Consider the following 18,219-nt stretch of genomic DNA (forward strand, 5'->3'; position numbering starts at 1 on the left):
TTCTTAAAGATGAATTTATGCTACTTTGCTTCGACTAATGATGTTCTGGGGTGTTTTTTTTTATTTGCGAAGCAATTTCTTTTTGCTTTCCCTAAATGCAAATAATTCTTTCTTTAGTTCTTGTTTTAATTTCTGTTTTTGTAATCATAGGTGAAATAAGTATTCTTCTAAACTAGCTCTTACAAGTCACAAGAAAATAATGAGTTTTCTTACTGAGAAAAATGGCAAGTCTTTCTGCATCAACCTGATTGTAATATTAATGATGTAGGCTTAAAAGATTTAACTGCATCAACAGCCACTCGTGAGCAATTTTCCCAAAGTTCCCTAAGCATTATTGACAATGCTTTGGTAAATTATGTGTGACTTTCCTAAGAGTTGGTGTAGCTCATTTAATTCATATTAATTGATTTTTAGGCTTCCCTTGATTAATTGAACTGGGTTCGTCTTGTACAGAATGCAATAAATAATCATTAAAATGAGGGAGATGTGACTCCACAAATTATAAAGTTTAAGTATGCTAGAAGTCATAGAGGACAAAATGAAAGTTAGTAACAATGATGGAGTTAAATGGGGTTTTTTTAGTATTTCCCTGTTAATTTTGCATACAGTACTCTTGCTTAGATATGTATATGCTGGTATTCTGGTAATATATGTGCACAAGGTCCTGTAAAACAAACAAAAATTAATGTTGGGGGTTTCATATTTCAGATTTATGCTGGGGAAGTATACTGTAATTCAAAGGAGTGTGGTGGTATCTTGTACTTGCTAGTTCAGTTTTCAAAAAATTTAAAATGGACCTTTGAACTTTAATCCTAGAACTACCTCTCTTCTTGCTGTCAGAGGCAAATAAGGATAGGCATTTTACCTCTGCATTTTGCTCAGAAATACGTGACTAATGACCACCTGGAGCTGTTTTAAATGTGCCTAGGCTGTTTTGGCTTTCACACAGTATGTGAAAAGAAATTTCCAGTCTCACGGCTGCATTTTGGTTCCTGTGATGAGAAAGAAACGCTATGTGGTGCCATGTGGCACCCAGGATGCCACCCCTGGGGGCACAGGAATGCTCTGGTGTCTCTTCTGCACCATGCTGAGATTTTCTTGGAGCTGGAGTTGTAAGTTGGTGTTTTGATGCCCGGGTGGCACATAGGGAAGAGTGTCAACTGTCAGCATGGAGTGAATCTGAACTCCATTAAGTCATAACTACTTTCTGGTCAAATACCCCTTGAAACTGATAGAAGGTCACTTCAGCACAAGTGCTGCTGATTTTCTGACATTTTATGGTATGTAGAGACACAGCTTTCAGAGGCACTCCACAGTGGTCTAATCCAGCCATTGCCACAGTTTATGTTAGTATATCACTGACTTTGACAAGCACAGATAAGCAGAGACTTGTGCAACTTTATAAATCAAAATTGTTTCATCCAGTTCTGTTCAATCTGAAGTTAATGGCATAAATGCAGTTCCTTCCAAATAAGAATTTGATGACATATGAAGTATGTGATGTCTAATGTGACTAGAGCAACCACTCTTTATTTTTATTTTATATATTTATTTAACCTATAAAGGATTTTTATTGGACTGGATTTCCAGAGACAAAATAGAAAATCCATATAGTATTAACTGCATAATGCTGTATGGAGACAGATTTTACCTCTGAATTTAGCTTTTAGGAGTATTTATTAACAAATGTATGAGTGTATTGAAGATCTGAGCTCCTAGTGATGAAGACTTAATGAACAGCAGTGCTAAAACAATTAGTCTCTATGCAAAATAGTTGGGGAAGGCTCATTTTGCTCAGATGTTTTGTACATGCCAACAACATGATGTTTAGGGTGGACTGATGAAGAGTTTTGTGAATGAGCCATCCTTAGAAACATATATAGATATATTTAACTTATATAGATATACTTAATTTTGGAAATATTTCTTTGCTCCGGTGTTTACATTTGGTCTTGTTCCTTTGCAGCCACACATCCAGGACTCCATTTGTGATTTCATGGCTCATGCCCATGCCACTGCAAATGTGTTGAGTGCTAAATACAATTGTAACAAGAGGTGATACAATTACACCACTCCGAATAGTTTACTGGGGCAAATCATGCTTTAGAAGATTCTCCTAGAGAAGAAAAGCAACTAGATGTCAGGACACAGAGCACTTGGTAAATCACATGCAGAAGCTTTCAGAAGGAAGAAGGAAGGCAGAAGCTCTCCAGGTAAACTGTGAGTGAAAGTTGAAAACTTATCTTTAATTCTTAATAAATAATCTTGGGTTTATTGTAAATAAAACAAAGTTGTTGCACCACCTTTTCATTAGACTGATTAGTTGTGGAATGGCATTTTTGTGCTTCATTGAAACTACCTGATTTTTAAAACTGGGGTTTGTGGATTTTTTCTTTGCATGGAAGGTCCTTGAGCTCTTTAGCTGTCTTTGGAAACAGACATCCATCCATTTAAGCAAGGACAAAGTCTGGAGGAAGGGGAAGTGTAGTGAGGTTGCAGTAAAGCGTGGGAGGAAAAGCAAGTGCCACAGTAAAAGCCAAACTCATGGAGAGAGAAGATGCAGTTCCATATGTGTGGATTTTGTGCATGGCCAGTGACAGGCTGAGGGGTAATGAAAGCAGGAGGAACAAGTGCGAAGCATTTCCATCAGCTATTGTCAGCTCCGTGTGGATATAGTGGCACTTAGCCCCCAGTCAGTGCTTTTGCTTACAGTTCATTTGTGGTTGGTCAGTCCACAAAGACAGAAGGGAGAGGAAACTGCTTGGAAGCCTTTACCCTACCCCACCCACACAGATGTTCCATAAACCCTTTTGCAAATGCTGAATGCAAGACATAATCCACTGATTTCTTTTGTAAAAATAAGAAGTCTGTGTGGGTTTATGCAAATGAAATTCTCATTGCAGTCTTTGCATAGCGTTGCACCTTGATGCTACTGCATGAGGTTAATAATGGGAGCTAGCTGGCTTATTCCCACTTTGTCAGCTCAAGACCTGCAGGGAAAAAATAACAAGATCAATGGAAAAGAGTGGCTTCTTTTTAAACTCTATTTTTAATAAGGTTTCCATGCTAGTAAATAATTAAAATGATCTTTTTCTCTGAATTCAAATTTAATGTTGACCAAGTAGTAATTTGACAATTTGAAGTGCTGCATGCTGTGCTGGCTGACAGACCCACAGCTCCTATCTAGCCAGGCACTTGAACACTGAGCCATTTTTACCCTGAACTCTAAAGCTCTACACGAGAATATCAAAGACAGTACTGTTTAGTATTTTTCATGAAGAAAAAGACATAAAGTCAGCTCATATAAATTGAAAAGTAAAGTGAGTGGGGAGATTTGGGACCTTTTGAGTCATCAGTATTACAGCTTTGTCTTCTCATTTCAAAATGATCAGATTTTGAAAAGGTAAATTTTGTAGGTTTTGTAAGATTTCAGGAGCCCACCAAATCAAAAGACTACTCAAGACCTTCTTGTGATTAAAGTCCTTTAACATTTGTCTTCCACTTTGTCCTATCACCCTGAGCCATATCGGGTTAACAAGACCCCTCTGGTTAAAATAAAGCCTGTTATTGTGAGTAGGTGCCAGATAACATGCTTGGATGTCTAGCAGAAAAACAAAAAACCCAAGCCAAACTCACAATTATTTGAAACACTTCTTTTATATATGGAAAGATACTGTCACTGGATATTTTGATACGGGTTTCTTGACTGGCAGGCAATAAATTGCTATTTCAGTCTTTGTTTCATCAGTCTCTGAGTCTGTCTTAACCTTTCAGCAAATCTCTGTTGGAATTGTCTGCTCACAGTGAATACTAAACATTTTACATAGTGTCCTTCTGCCTTTACATTGGTGTCTCTTCGAGGTGCTGCAGCTGTGTCTTTTTTGCATCACTGAGACACCTGGTTACAACCACGACCTCAGCAGCAGGACAAGCATCTGAGCATCTCAGGGGAGATGGTGCAAGCAGTTGGGCTGTCATTATTAAATTATTTATGTCAGCCAAATTTTTTTCAGGTACAAACAGAAACAAAATAAAAAATGAAAAGATGACACGTTTGATAGAGACACACAAAATAGAATTTTTGTTTCCTGCGCAGCTTTTGGGGCTCAGAACCATGCCTAGTGACCTGAATAATGTATTACTTTTTGCCCTGTAGGTAGAAGATCTAAAATCTAAACTTGCTTCTCAAGAGGCAGAACTGCAACTGAAAAATCAAGATGCTGAAGCTTTGATTGCTAAGGTAGCGTTTCAGACTGAGAAAGTGAGACAAGAAAAGGCCATTGCAGATGCAGAGGAGCTAAAGGTCAGTCTAATTCCCCTATTTACTGCTGTTGAGCTATATTTAGCACAAAATAAACCTTTTTAGGTGAACGGTTTTGAACAACTTCCTCTCTGGGGAGCATAAAGTCTAAAGAATTATTATACTTACACATGTAACAGCATTTCACACCGTGATTACCACTTGACCTTTCTTTACATTATGCCTTTTCCCAACCTTTTAACTGTTTTAATGAGATGAAAGAACAATAAATACGGAGCTCATTCAAGCATTTAATGGATGTGGATCTTTAGAATCAGACCTATTTGTAATACAGTAAAGGTCAAAGAGTCATCTCTTAGCACTTCAGATTTCTAAAGGCTTTGAGGCTCTAGGTAAATTGAACAACTCAATTGATGGAGAAGTTCATTCCAGCACCTTGCAATATTACAAGTTGCAAACCTTGAATCTTAAGATGATAATAGCATTCCTAATAATATATGTCATCAGTGTTGAATCTCCTTCAATTTTCTCTCAGTTCAGCAAATTAACATTAGTTAACAATATCCATGTTGGAAACACAGAGGTTTGCATGTGTTAAGTCTTTACCACAGAGTGAATAGAAATGTATAATTTCATCTGGACTCCAAAGGTTTTATCTGCTGTTACAAGCATGTTTTTTGAAATCAAGCACCAGCAGTACAGAATGCTGTAAAGGGAAGTTCCTATGTCTTTAAAGTCTGAAGGGCTCATTCAGCTCTGGCATTTTGCTACAAAATCTGATGTACGTTGTGTTGTTTATCAGTACTAAAGAGAGAAGTTTTTAATTGACTCCTAATTGTTTTAATGTCTGATTTCAAACTATGGAAATTTCAAGTTGCCAAGAATTTTGTAAACAATTTCCATATACTGACCAACAGGGAAGACTGTGCTGTCTGAGCAATCAAAATGGTGTCTCATTCTCTTCTAATTTGTTTCTTTAGTACTTATCATTAGATGATATTTGACACCTTTCTACTGACCTTGTGTCTGATCCTAATTTTATTGAGAGAAAAGTGATTTTTGATACTGACATAAATGAAGACTGGATCAGGACCTTCATATTTGTCTGGATTATTCTAATTACAGACTTCAGCCTTTTGTTGATCCACATCTTATATAGGACTTAAAAATTGCCATGAAGTTTAAAGTCCAAATGGTGCAATTAATTTAACTTGCACAAATGGGATCTAACAGCTCAACATCCTACCAACCGCTTTTCAGTAATGCTTTTCCTGTATTGGTTCCATATGCTTCTGATGGATTTGGATGATCAAAATACACCCTTAACACAACTCTAATTACTTCATTAAGCAACTAGGTGAAACACATAAAGTGATTATTGTGAGATAATCACATCTTTGGGCCACTTTGTTTCAGGGATGAAGTTCAGCACCTGACACTAATGATTACTGTACTCCCCTGTTCATTGCTTTATTGCACTTCTGAAATGTTTTCATTGGAAATGAAAGTGTCATTTTGTGCTACATTAATCTAAAACTATTTCATAAGGCTGATGATAGTTTCTAAATATTAATCTTCTTAAATTTTTTGTTACAAAAGAAAAGCTCAGCAAATGAGAATGCATCTTCCAGCTGACTCATCATAATTGATGAAAATATGTCATTCTTAAAAAAATTATTTTGGCTTTCCTGTTCTATAGATTTCAAACTGAATTTTACAAGGGCTTTTCGAGTTTTACAGCACTAAGCAAGTAAATACCTTGGAAGTATTGACTTGGAGTAAAGTATTACTTAAGAATAGGTGAAGAATGGAAATCACTTTAGATCAGACTCATTAGAAAAAGTATAGTCAGTCTGGATTCCCCAAAAATGTGGCAGAACTACATATCTGTACAGTAATAAACAAGGGGCTTACCATGAACATGACACTGGTAAGGTTTTGAAAGAGTGGACAGTAACACTACTGTCATTTTCCTGGCTGTTTGTCTGTTCTGAATATTGCCTGCCAGAGTGGTTTACAGATGAATCTGCATATGCCATTGTCTTTTAAAATAGGACCTACCCCTTCAAAGTAGGAAAATATGCAGACCATGGTGTTGATACAGGTGTGATAGTGACAGTAGCTGAAGATTGGGAACAAAGATGTATCCAGACTGACAATCTAATTTCTTTGACCTCCCTCAGCTGAAGTGCATTCTTCATTTACTTGGTATATTTGAGCCACTCTACTCATGGTCTGATTGCTAAGGGGACACTGCTTCCAGCTTTTCTAACAATTTAATCATAATTCAGGAGCTCTATACTGTAGAAGGTTTTGATGTGAAGTGGGCTAAGCTTCTGGAAACAGGTATGAAAAGTTCCTTCCTCTCTTTGTGAGGGGTAGTAGATTTGAAAAATACATTCCTAAGACTTATCTTCAACCTGTTACATTTGATTTTTCCTCCCTTAAAAACCAGTTATCTTGTCATGTATTTTCTTTAGGCATCAGCAAGCAAAGAATAACTTAAGTATTAGGGGGGAAAAAAAAGGCACAGAAATATAATTAACTTGTGTGACTTATATTAGTTGTTTCTTTTACCAGAAAATTCTGTGTTATATTAGAAGGACTATGTACTCTCAATCTAATACTTGTTCACCAGGTTATATCCTCAAAACCTTTAACACAAGAAGTATCTGTCTGTTCTAAACTTTTTGTTTCAAGTTAATTTCCGTAATATGGATCTCAAACCATGTTAGAGAAAAGACAAGCCACATCAAAACTGCAACTGTATAGGCAGAATTTAATTTAAAAAATACGTTGTGGCTAAGATGCAAACCAATAAACATTGTGAATTGCATCCTAAAAGCTGCATCACAGGAGATGAGGGAAATATTTAATTTGGTTAGTAAATTGTCATTTGTAATGTAGTGCATATTGACTTTGATTCTTTGTTATTTCCACAGACAGTGTCTGTGTGTGTCCTGCCTAATAAATGTGTACATGGAAAGTGCCCCCAACAATTGTAGAAACGTGTTTTGTAAGGATATTAAATTCTTACAGAGGCTTGTTACTGCCAATGCATAGTGCTTGAGCCAAATATTAACACCTTGATCACTGTAATATCCTCTTTCTCTGTAATTAGACTGTTTAAGCAAGACCTGACAGGAAATGAGCTTGTGAGATGAGCATGATGTACAAGAATAAGGATAAACCAAATATAACTAACTTCAGCCCTGGGCAATGTATCTCTAAAAATGTGTATGATAATCTTCCAAATACATAATTGCTGATGATACAGAATACCCTTCAGGGTTACTCTCCCAGTTAAATTTGCACCAATGAAATCATAATCAGCTTTTAAACAGATAATTGAATCATTGGAGAAAGTTGTGGAGGCATTCATTTCCCTTAAAACTGGTGTCAGCTAACGTAAAGACTTTAATATAAGCCACTTGCAAGCCAAAATAAGTGTTTTGACAAAGCTGCTTGAACTGGTATCTGTTTAATTTCCAAACCTGTAATTAAGTAAGGAAGTAAGTACAGTAGGATATTTCCTTTTCTCCTGTTCTCTACCTTGTTGAGGCCTATGGTTTCAGACTTGGAACTGAAGAATTAAAAGAAAGATTTATTTGGTCAAAGATAGAGACTGGTTTGACAAATTTGCTATATTGGTCTATATCCCAAAACTGCAGTGAATGTTTTACTGTTTAGGGAAAGCTCCAGTACATCACTGAACTGACTATTGTCTCCTTGGTATTTCCTCTGTTTTTCTAAAAGGGAGCCCTTTAAAGGATAAAAAAATGGGAGTGAGGGGAAAAAAGTTCATGGCTCTCAGAATCTTAGTGAAAAATCTTCACTCTCTCTCTGCCATGTCGCTTGTTTAGCTCTGGCTTCTGCATTTGAACACAGACCATGAAATGCTTGCAGCTTTCCTACTGCAATGGCATAGGTTACTGAGCTCTTCTCTGTATTCAATAACTCCTCAGGAGTAACAGACTGTCCTAATATTCCCCAGCTTTTTTGTACAGATACCTTCCCTGGTCTCCCATCCTGTGTCTCTAAAGAACATCCTAGCCCTCAGGCATGCCAGTCACACCACTCTGCTTGGTGTCATCTGCTGACAGTGCACTTGATCCCACTGTCTGTGTCACTGATGAAGATATGAAACAGTACTGGTTCGAGTACAGACCCCTGATGGACACCACTCATCCAGACATTGAGCCCATTGACCACAACTCTCTGGATGTGACCATGCGACCAATTCCTTATCCACTGAACAGTCCATCCATCAAACCCATATGTCTCTATTTTTAGAGACACAGAGGTTGTGGTGGACTCTGTCCAAGGCCTTAGAAAAGTCCAGACAGACAATATCCATAGTTTTTCCTTTGTTCACTGAGGTAGTCACTCCTTCACAAAAGTCCACTATGTTGCTCAGGCAGGACTTTTCCTTGGTGAGGCTGTGCTGGCTGTCTTGAATCATTTCCCTGTCCTCCATGTGCCTTAGCATAGATTCTAGAAGGATCTGTTTCATGGTCTTCCCAGCTGCAGAGATGAGGCTGACTTTTCTGCAGTATTGTGGTATAAAGGAGATGTTAATTTTCACTGTGAGGAACACACAGAGTCTAGAGCCAAGCACAAAACTGTTTGAGCTTGTCAGAGTTGTAGAGGTCTGTTTTATGCCCAACATGAAATAATGGGGTTTTAAATCTGTTTGTGTTTATGGACATTACACTGCAAGTGTGACTGCTTAAGCAGCTCTGATTTAAATTACAGCCTTAGTTTTCAATATAAATCTTTAGGATTAATTGTCTTAATAGGTACCAGCAATCCAAGCAGAAGCATATCTGAGACAGGAAGACTGTAAGGATGACCTGCTGAAAGCTGAACCTGCTCTTGTTGCTGCTACAGCAGCCTGAGATGTGCTGAATAAGGTAAATATCATAGAACTTGATGTCTGCTGTTCATCATTCAAATAGTTCAAGACTACTAAATGACCATTCTGCTGCCAAGCACAATCAAATTTCCATCTTCCCTGGGCAGCATGCTCCAAAGCAACAGATTGGCAGCTGCTCTACCAGACCTGGTGTTGCACTTCCCATCACCCTGCTTGATCAAGTTGCACATGGGATCACAGAACAAGGAATGGGCTGTGATCGTGAGTCTTTTCACCACATAAAATAATTAATAATAGTCTTTAAAGAACTGAGAGTTGTATACTGGTAATCAAAAAGCTTCTCTTGAACAAAGCTACTGTCATTGCACACTTCTGTACCTGTTCCTCTGATCTTCCATTTTTTGGGTTAATCTCACAGTACTGAAAGCCTTTACCACTCCACGAATGGATGTAATCAATGTTATTGCTGCTGTAATGGTTTTATTGTCACATAAAGGGAAAGGACCCAAATATCGAAGCTGGAAAACCACAAAAGTTTTCATAGGACAGGTAATGATCTATGGGACAGCAGATAATATCTGAGATGTGAGAGGAAAATAATAGTTAAAAACGAAATCAGAGAAAGAGAAACTAAATCACAACTTCATTTTTTTACAGTTTGAATTTAGGGGGACAAGATATGACCGTGCATTATTCTTGTCTGTGTAACTCTGGTGACAAACTCAAGCCAGACAGCACCACTGGGATTTATTGAATGCACAAATAGGAGAAAAGTCAAAGGGAAAGCATTTCATTATATTTATCTCATCTCTATCAAATTCCTCAAGCAAATAATATAATAAAAAAATGTGAATGTGTTTGTTCAGGCTTTTCGAGGAAATGAGATTTTTGCTTTGTACTGCATAACATTTCTAAAACAGTAAGCTAGTGCAGGACTCCAGTTTTGCATTTGTGAGGAAAGTAGGAGTTAGCTTCTGCTTCTCTGAAATGGAGCAGGATATGAACACAGGAGCTTCTCTTCTTGCAGGTTGATGACTCTTTACAAGCTTTAATTAACTATGATAAGGAGCATATTCCTCAGAATTGTCTGAAAGTCATCAAGGAACATTACTTTGAAGGATCCAGATTTCAACCCAAATTATATTCATACAAAATCCTTTGCAGCAGCTGGTGTCTGTGCCTGGGTCATCAATATATTAAAATTCAGTGAGGTTTGTATGCATTAGTTCCCCTCTTGAACTAGCCCTAAATGGGGGAATTTCTGTTATTAAGTTTTTGATTATTTTATTAAGCTCAGCTTAGTGTTCTGGGGAGCGTGTAACAAGAACCACAGAAAAAGTGGGAAGTGTATTCAGTGCTTAACACTATGCACACCTGTATTTATTTTTAGTAGAAAGTGGTAAAAAAGATGTAGCTGTACAGGACTTATGTCATTATCATGCAACAGTTGGGAAATATTCTCCAGATGTGTGTGTTTCTCTTGAAACATCCATCTGAGTCTAGCTGTCTGGAATATAAGACAGAGCTTATCATTTGTGATTCCCTTGAGCACCTGGCAACAGGATTTCTCCATTCATCCTAGTAGTGCAGCATGCTATCATTTAATTATGAAACAGTAAAGAACTTATCAATTCTAGCTGAAATCTACTCAAGCTTAATGCCTGTCTGATTTCCACCTGTATTCTAAAGCCATGAAAGTGATACATATAAATGAATTTCAGTTGGAGAGTAGACCCACTAAGGATGCATTCAGTTCTGCTTAAGATATCTTTCTACAGATGATAATAAAAATCTTCTTTAGTCTTTAGGTCAATAATGAAAAAATATGTGTCTCACTATTGCAGAGAAAGATGGCTGTAAAGGAAATATATGTAATGAAAGATGACTAGGGTTATCTGAAAGTCTTTCATCAGGAGTCAATTGTAATTTTTATAATAAAGTGAGACCAACTTCTTGTTTAATGTGCCAATGTTGTGTCTTTGTCAAGGTGCATTGTGAGGTAGAGTCAAAATGTGAGCTGCCTCAGGCAAATGCTGAGTTAGCAGTAGCTACAGATAAACTAGAAGCCATCAGGAAAAATCTTCTTGTAAGTACTGTTTGACTAACAACCCTCCTTCTCTAACATCTTGAGCCCACCTTATTTCATTCGTTTGTGGGTTCTTTTTGTTGTTGTTGTTAGTGATTTTATTTTTGTTGATTTTACTACTTTCTAGTTCAAATATTAAAGACATGTTTTCATTAGTGGTTAACACTATTTTCCCCACAAATGTACTGAAGGACATTCCATAGTTTGGGTGGTGGCACATGAAGCTGTTTATCCAAAATGACTGAATTTCCTCAAAGCCATCTAGGCTCATTATAACCAGTAGATTAGGAAGCCAAAATGACAGTTGATATAAATAACTCACTGTGGTTTTTACGAGGAATATATGCCAGCCTTTTATATAAGTAATGGCCTACTGGTATATAGGAATAACTTCCAGAAGGAGCTTTAGAAGCTCATGCTCATTTGTGTTAACCTTTGTCATTTAACCTATGATAAAAACAACATCAAATCTCCTTTGATTCTTTGAAAACCTCCAAACATATATACATACGTATGCACACAAACACATACACTTTGATTAGTCTTTTACTAACAAATGTCTTGTGAGTTAATGATTGAATGGAAGACCACACTTGTCTTCAAGTGTCTGTTGAACTTTTGAGAGGGTTTATTTGTTATTTAAGTACTCGTTTAAAGGGGCAACTGCAACACAAAGCACTCTTGATACAAAGAGGTCTGTGGTATCTTGTGAGATGATGGGTAGAAGGAGTTTCTGCTGCAAGCTAATTACCCGTACTTAGCAAAGAAGGTTTCAAATGATTCAAAAGCTGTGGCATTAATTAGGTTTAAAAGACTTTTGACTTGGCTTAAGACTTTTTTTGTTGGTAATATTTAGAACAGAAATTTCACAGTTTAAGATGTCAAGAAATAAAGGTAGGTTGAACAAATCTAATGTGGGGATTATTCTCACTGTTTTCTCTAGAATTAGCAATTAAAAGAATGAACAAGATTCACTTTTTTGGAAAATTGGAAGTCTGTGAGTTATGGTATTTGAGAATTTAATTATTTATATCAGCAATTTCCTGTTTTCCCTCCTGTAATTGTAGTATCCTTTTTCTTCTTATTGTGAGGGAGGTGTAGATTTAATGGGTAAATACTTCCTCTTCAGACCTTTCTAATCCCCACCCCAAATATCCCATCAGCTGCTGTAGCAGTTATTTTGCTTCCATAATGATACAGCCTTAGCCTTGTGACCTGGGACTTGCCCATCCAGATCAAAATGCACCTGCAGTAATAAAGCTTGTATCTACATTAAAAGATAGCTTTATGAAAGAATCATGGTTTTTATTTCACTCATCTGTACTGGTGTATTTTTATTAAGTACAAAACTTACTCTTTGGACAAAAATAGCCTTTTAGTGTTGTTTTGGGAGGGATTCTTTTTTCTTTGCTTATTTGTATACATAGCAGTCACCCCTGAAAACCATAGAATCTTTTATTGTTTTAACATGTTCCTCCAAAAGGAGCACTAATACATCTCTCTTCCTTGCCTGACAGTATCTTAAGGAACCTTTTCCTGGTTTAGGTGAGTTTGCAGTTCAGTCAGCGTCCAAGTTTGAATCATCCTGTGTTCTAATATTTATTGACTTCCCCTTTCCTCTCCTCATGAATTTTACTAAAGGTTGTTAGCAGCAGTTTTTTCTTTCAGCTATGCTTGGTTCCTAGTAGAAACAATACTGCACCACAGACAAATTTGCAATTCCTCTGCAGTTATCTGCTTCCTGTGTCAGGCCAAGAGTTGTCATGTTGTTGTTTAATATGATTATTTTTCCCAACCACTTTATAAAATCTGTACTGCACGTTCAACCAGGCTTTCCTTTACACAGTGGGAGGATCCTGTTATAACTATTATTTTTATAACTGATTTGTCCCCTAGCTGATCCACCTGATGAACTTTTTTAAGGGGTTGTGGCTATAATTTTCAATTCTCCAGTAGGTATTACTCATAACAATAATAAGCTCTAGGGCTCCATTGCTGAATGGATAATTCTATAGCTGGTGAAATTCACTGTTGGTAGATGCAAAACATTACATATTCAAACTTTCTATTAACACTTCTTGATTGCTGTATATTCATTAGTAACGTAGGGAGAAGACATGGGGTTGATCGTGAAGAGTTGAAAGTAAACTTGGGCATTACCCTGTTTTAAGCTGAGAGTAGGACTGGATTACCTCAGAAGGTCCTTAGGTCTTGTACCATCTTATGATTCCAAAAATAAAACAGAAAATTGGTTCATCCAGTAATATTTTACAGTAAAATGAACTTCAGTGGAAGAATAAAAAGGAAATACTTGTAATGCAGTGTATATATTATGTATGCTAAAATGTATTTGAAAGATTTAAGAGAACAAGTAAGTGGTAAGAGAGTGGTATATAGTAAAAACTGCTACACACATGTCCCTCAGGAAAACTTGCTTTTGCCTTGTTTCTTGTAACTGAGTTGTGACTTAATCCAGAAACGTGAAGATGCCAAAATGAGATTCAGTTTTAATATATGAAAAACCTTAAAAAATATATACACTTACATGATTCATCCCTCAATCCACCATTTCCTTACTGAGGTTTACTGGTAATTTTTTAAATTTTTTTAGTTTTCAAATTTTTAGACAAATTATTCCTCTTGAATATTTCTGTGTTGGCATCTTGTGGTTCACATGTTGCATGTTATCTCAGGAAAAATGTACAGTTACCATTTTTAGGTATTCTACTACACAGCCTCCAATTATTTAGCTTCAAAAGCTTCAGTTACAGTGAAATTCTTTGCATAGGCCAATGCAAAATGCTGTTCACTCAAATGTCTTGCAAATTCCAGCTAGGAATAGGATTCTTTTCTAACATCATCATTTTTTTCCATTTATGAGATGATTGCTCACCTTTACATATGCTGTATCTAAACAGGGTATGCTGTGCATAAGCTTACATAGACTTGGACTAACAATGTATCTATTTTTGTATAGTTTGTCTATATTTGTATATTTCTTGTATCTATTGTACTCATAGAAAGGAAACCGTGTAATTTCTTGTTAGCTGAGAGGATTTCAAATGTTATTTAAAGAAAATATTTGAAAGTGATTGAAGTAACCTAGTTTTAATTACATGTTTAAATTTTATCTAATAGCTGTGTGGCAGAGTGGAAATGAAAAAAGTGTCTCTAAGTAGTGGATAACATGAAGACACATGCATATAAAAGCTATTGGTAGTTTACCCAGGTCTGTCAGCTAGAAGCTGGAAATGATAAAAGTGTCTCTAAGTAGTGCATAACATGAAGACACATGCATATAAAAACTATTGATAGTTTACCCAGGTCTGTCAGCTAGAAGGAAAAGGAAGTTAGCATGCACAAGAGCTTCAAACAATCTAGGAATCTTAGAAGGAAGTTTATGTTTCCAGAATTCTAACAAGTTGTGGATGTGACACCCACTGTATAAAATGTTTATCTAGGAAGATTCACCTATAGAAAATTCTCTGGCTGAGAGATGGTTAGTACCTAGTTTCCTACCTGTGAAATGTTAGAGGATGATGAGAGTCTGAGTTCATTAGCAGAGTTCAGCAGATGGAATGTTCTCTGCAGACTGGTAACTACAGAACAAGAGCCTTTTCCTGTCTTTGCACTTTTGCTTTTTAACTCACTTGACAGTCATTAATTCCATGAAATCCACCACTTTACTTGGTTTTGGTTTAGCCGTAGTAACAGCTGGCATTTCATAGAGCCTCTTCTTTTCTTTCTGGGCTCTACCTTTTTCTCCATCTAAACATGCACAACATGGTCAACAGTGAATGACTTTGTCTGCAGATTTTCATTCTTATTCAGCAATCCTGAACTGTGCTGTTCAAGCTTACACTTAAAATCAGCTTGACTTTCCTCAGCTGGAAACTTTTATTAACCCATATGAAAAGGATACGATGTACAATGTGATGTTCCATGGGGAAGACTGTTATGTACAGCAATAGCATTAGCCAGGATTAGCAGATGAAAAGGTGTAAATTCAACGTGGAACATTGACTTTTTTTGTCATGCATATTTTTGTGTTAAAATGAAATGCTGTATAAATATTCACTAGTTTTCCTCAACTTTTCCAGAAAGTTTTACATCTAACAAAGTTTCAACAGCTCAATTTTCAGTTTTCTTCAACTTTTCCAGAAAGTTTTACGTCTAACAAAGTTTCAACAGCTCAATTTTCCCAACCATGGTACTTCTTGATCTGCTTCATTTAATTCTTCATTCAGTATTTTGTCATGTGCACCCCTGCCCTATGCAACCTGTTCAGGATGGCTCATGTCAGACCTTTTAAAGGTAAGCTTCACTCTGTAAGGAAGTCAGTGAAATGAGAATAAACAGAAGGCAAACTTGTATGGTTTTTGTGGGGGGGTGGGGGTGGGTAAATGAGCCATGCAGGCACTTCTTAACAAGTACCTAGATTATATTTGCCTTAGCTTCTGGTAAGCCTATGTACTCCATCCATCTACAGAAAGCTCTTATTCTTTAGTTGACTTGTATGCATCCATGGTCCATAAATCCAAGAATTCTTCTAATGTTAAAGGAAGGTCTGTCAATATTATGGACATTCTTCTCTGTCTATCTGGGCTGCTGGCTGTAGCCAGTCTGTGGGAAGTTGCTTGATATTCTTCAGTTCATTTCTTGCCCTTTTCCCTTCAGGTCATTTATTTGCTCTTTCCCGTCTTCCATTACCAATTTTCTAAAGAGTAAACATGAAGTCAGAGTATCAGATGTTAGTGACCTCTGCTCCTGCATTTATGGATGTTCTATGTTCCCTGGCTCAGAATTCAGCTTCTTTCTGTTGGTAAAGAGAGAGAGGGAAGAAGAGTTGTACATATTTTTCATATGGAAGTTTTTGTGGCCAGCAATTCTCTGTGATGATAATTGGTGCAGCTGTTAGTAGTCAGTAATACATCTTCAGTCTAGGCAGCACGGTTAAACTGATCTCCTTTCACCTTCCATGGCTTCCAGAATATATCCTTAAATGAAAAATGATGAGGGGATCATGTGCACCCTCAGTCAATTCTCAGACAACACCAAGTTGGGCAGGAGTATTGACCTGCTGGAGGGTCAGAGGGATCTGGACAGGCTGGATCAATGGGCTGAGGCCAAATGTATATAATTCAACAAGGCCAAGTGTTGGGTCCTGTGCATGGGTAACAACAGCCCCATGCAGCTTTACAGGCTTGGGGAAAAGTGACTGGGAAGCTGTCAGGTGGGCAAGGATCTGGGGGTGCTGATCAGCAGTCATCTGAACATGAGCCAATGGTGTGCCCAGATGGCCAAGAAGGCCAGTGGCATCCAGGCTGGAATCAGCAATAGTGTGGCCAGCAGAACCAGGGCAGTGATCATCCCCTTGTACTCGGCACTGGTGAGGTCACACCTCATATCTTGTGTTCAGTTTTGGGTCCTTCACTGCAAGAAAGACATTGAGGTGCTGGAGCAGGTCCAGAGAAGGGCAACAGAGCTGGTGAAAGGGCTGAAGCACAAGTCTGATGAGGAGCAGCTGAGGGATCTGGGGGTGTTTAACCTGGAGAAAAGGAGGCTCAAAGGACAACTTCTTGCTCTTTATCTGAAAGGAGGTTGTAGTGAGCCGGAGACCACTCTCTTCTCCCAACTAACAAATTATAGGACAAGAGGAAATGGATTCATGTTGTGCCAGAGAATGATTAGATTGCATATTATGAAAAATTTCTTCACCAAATGGGTTGTCAGGTACTGTAACAGGGTGCCCAGGCAAAATCGCCATCCCTAGAGGTGTTTAAAAGATGTGTAGATGTGGGATTTAGGGACAAGGTTTAGTGGTGGGATTGGCAGTGCTGGGTTAATGCTTGGACTCCATGATCTTAAAAGTCTTTTCTGACCAAAATGATTCTGTGGCTCTGTGGGCAATATTGTAATAAATAGTGTTACAGTGAATTTGTTAGTGGCAAATTTACAGACTGGTACTAAACCAGTATGTAATTTTAAATATTTAAAATGTTTTAAAGATGCTTTAAAAATACTCTGTATATGGTGATGCCTACTAATCCTTCCTCACATGTTTAAGTTTTAATATACCATTCAGTCTGTCAAGTCCAAAAATTGCTACATATTTGCAGTAAATTGAATGAAAAAATGGTTAGGAAATTAGAAAAGGATTGTTTCTTCACAAGAAAAATTATTTTTAACTGTTTTGAGTGAAAATAAATCAGATTTCCATCCTTCAAGAAATTAGATATCTGCTAAAAATATTTGTGAAAATTATGATTTTACATTCACATATGTATTACAATAAGTATGCCTAGACTATGCACAAAAAAAAAAAAAAGAGAAGGTAGTATGCTTAGTAGTGTCAAGGCTAAAAAGGTTTGGCCTAGTTCATCCTTTTCACAGATATGGAGAAATTTGTATTATTTATCATTACAATCAGTATTATTAATTTATGAGAGAACTTAAAATACACACTGTGCCTGAAAAGCATTATACAAGGGCACAGTCCAGCAGGCTTTCTATGGAGAGTAATGGCTCTCTGCTGTGATTTGTGAAGTGTAGTTCCCTGGCACTAACTTTTTCAATAACAAGTGTTTTTATAACACATGATTTATCTCATAGAATTCAGAGTACTGGGGTACAAAATTCAATATGCAATTCTACTGTTGCTAGACTTTATTTATGTTACATGCTATGAAAGAATGACAAAAGGGAATGGCATGTTTCGTAGTGACACTTTTCCTATTCAAAAGTCATAGGATAGGAAGTGCTCTGATAAAGGAGACTATTAAGTATAAAATAAAAAATAAAATCCCACAGAGATGTGGTGGCATTCCTTACTGTTCGTCCCACTCTATCATCTTCACTACCTGAGCCTTTGATGGATGAGTGTACTTGAACTATAGTCAGATCTATGATATCATGCAGGCAAACTTGAGATATCTAGAAGTAAGTCTCTCTTAAAAAAGAGTAGAGAACAGTTACTGTGTTCATTCTTCTTGTGCC

At 37.1% G+C, this 18,219-nt stretch overlaps 1 pseudogene; it reads left to right on the top strand.

Moving 5' to 3' along the window:
- LOC103807568 overlaps window positions 1-18,219 on the top strand; it is a 114,746-nt pseudogene that overhangs the window by 55,295 nt on the left and 41,232 nt on the right.

Source organism: Acanthisitta chloris, unplaced genomic scaffold (assembly GCF_000695815.1).
Source record: "Acanthisitta chloris isolate BGI_N310 unplaced genomic scaffold, ASM69581v1 scaffold10370, whole genome shotgun sequence".
Classification (NCBI taxonomy): domain Eukaryota; kingdom Metazoa; phylum Chordata; class Aves; order Passeriformes; family Acanthisittidae; genus Acanthisitta; species Acanthisitta chloris.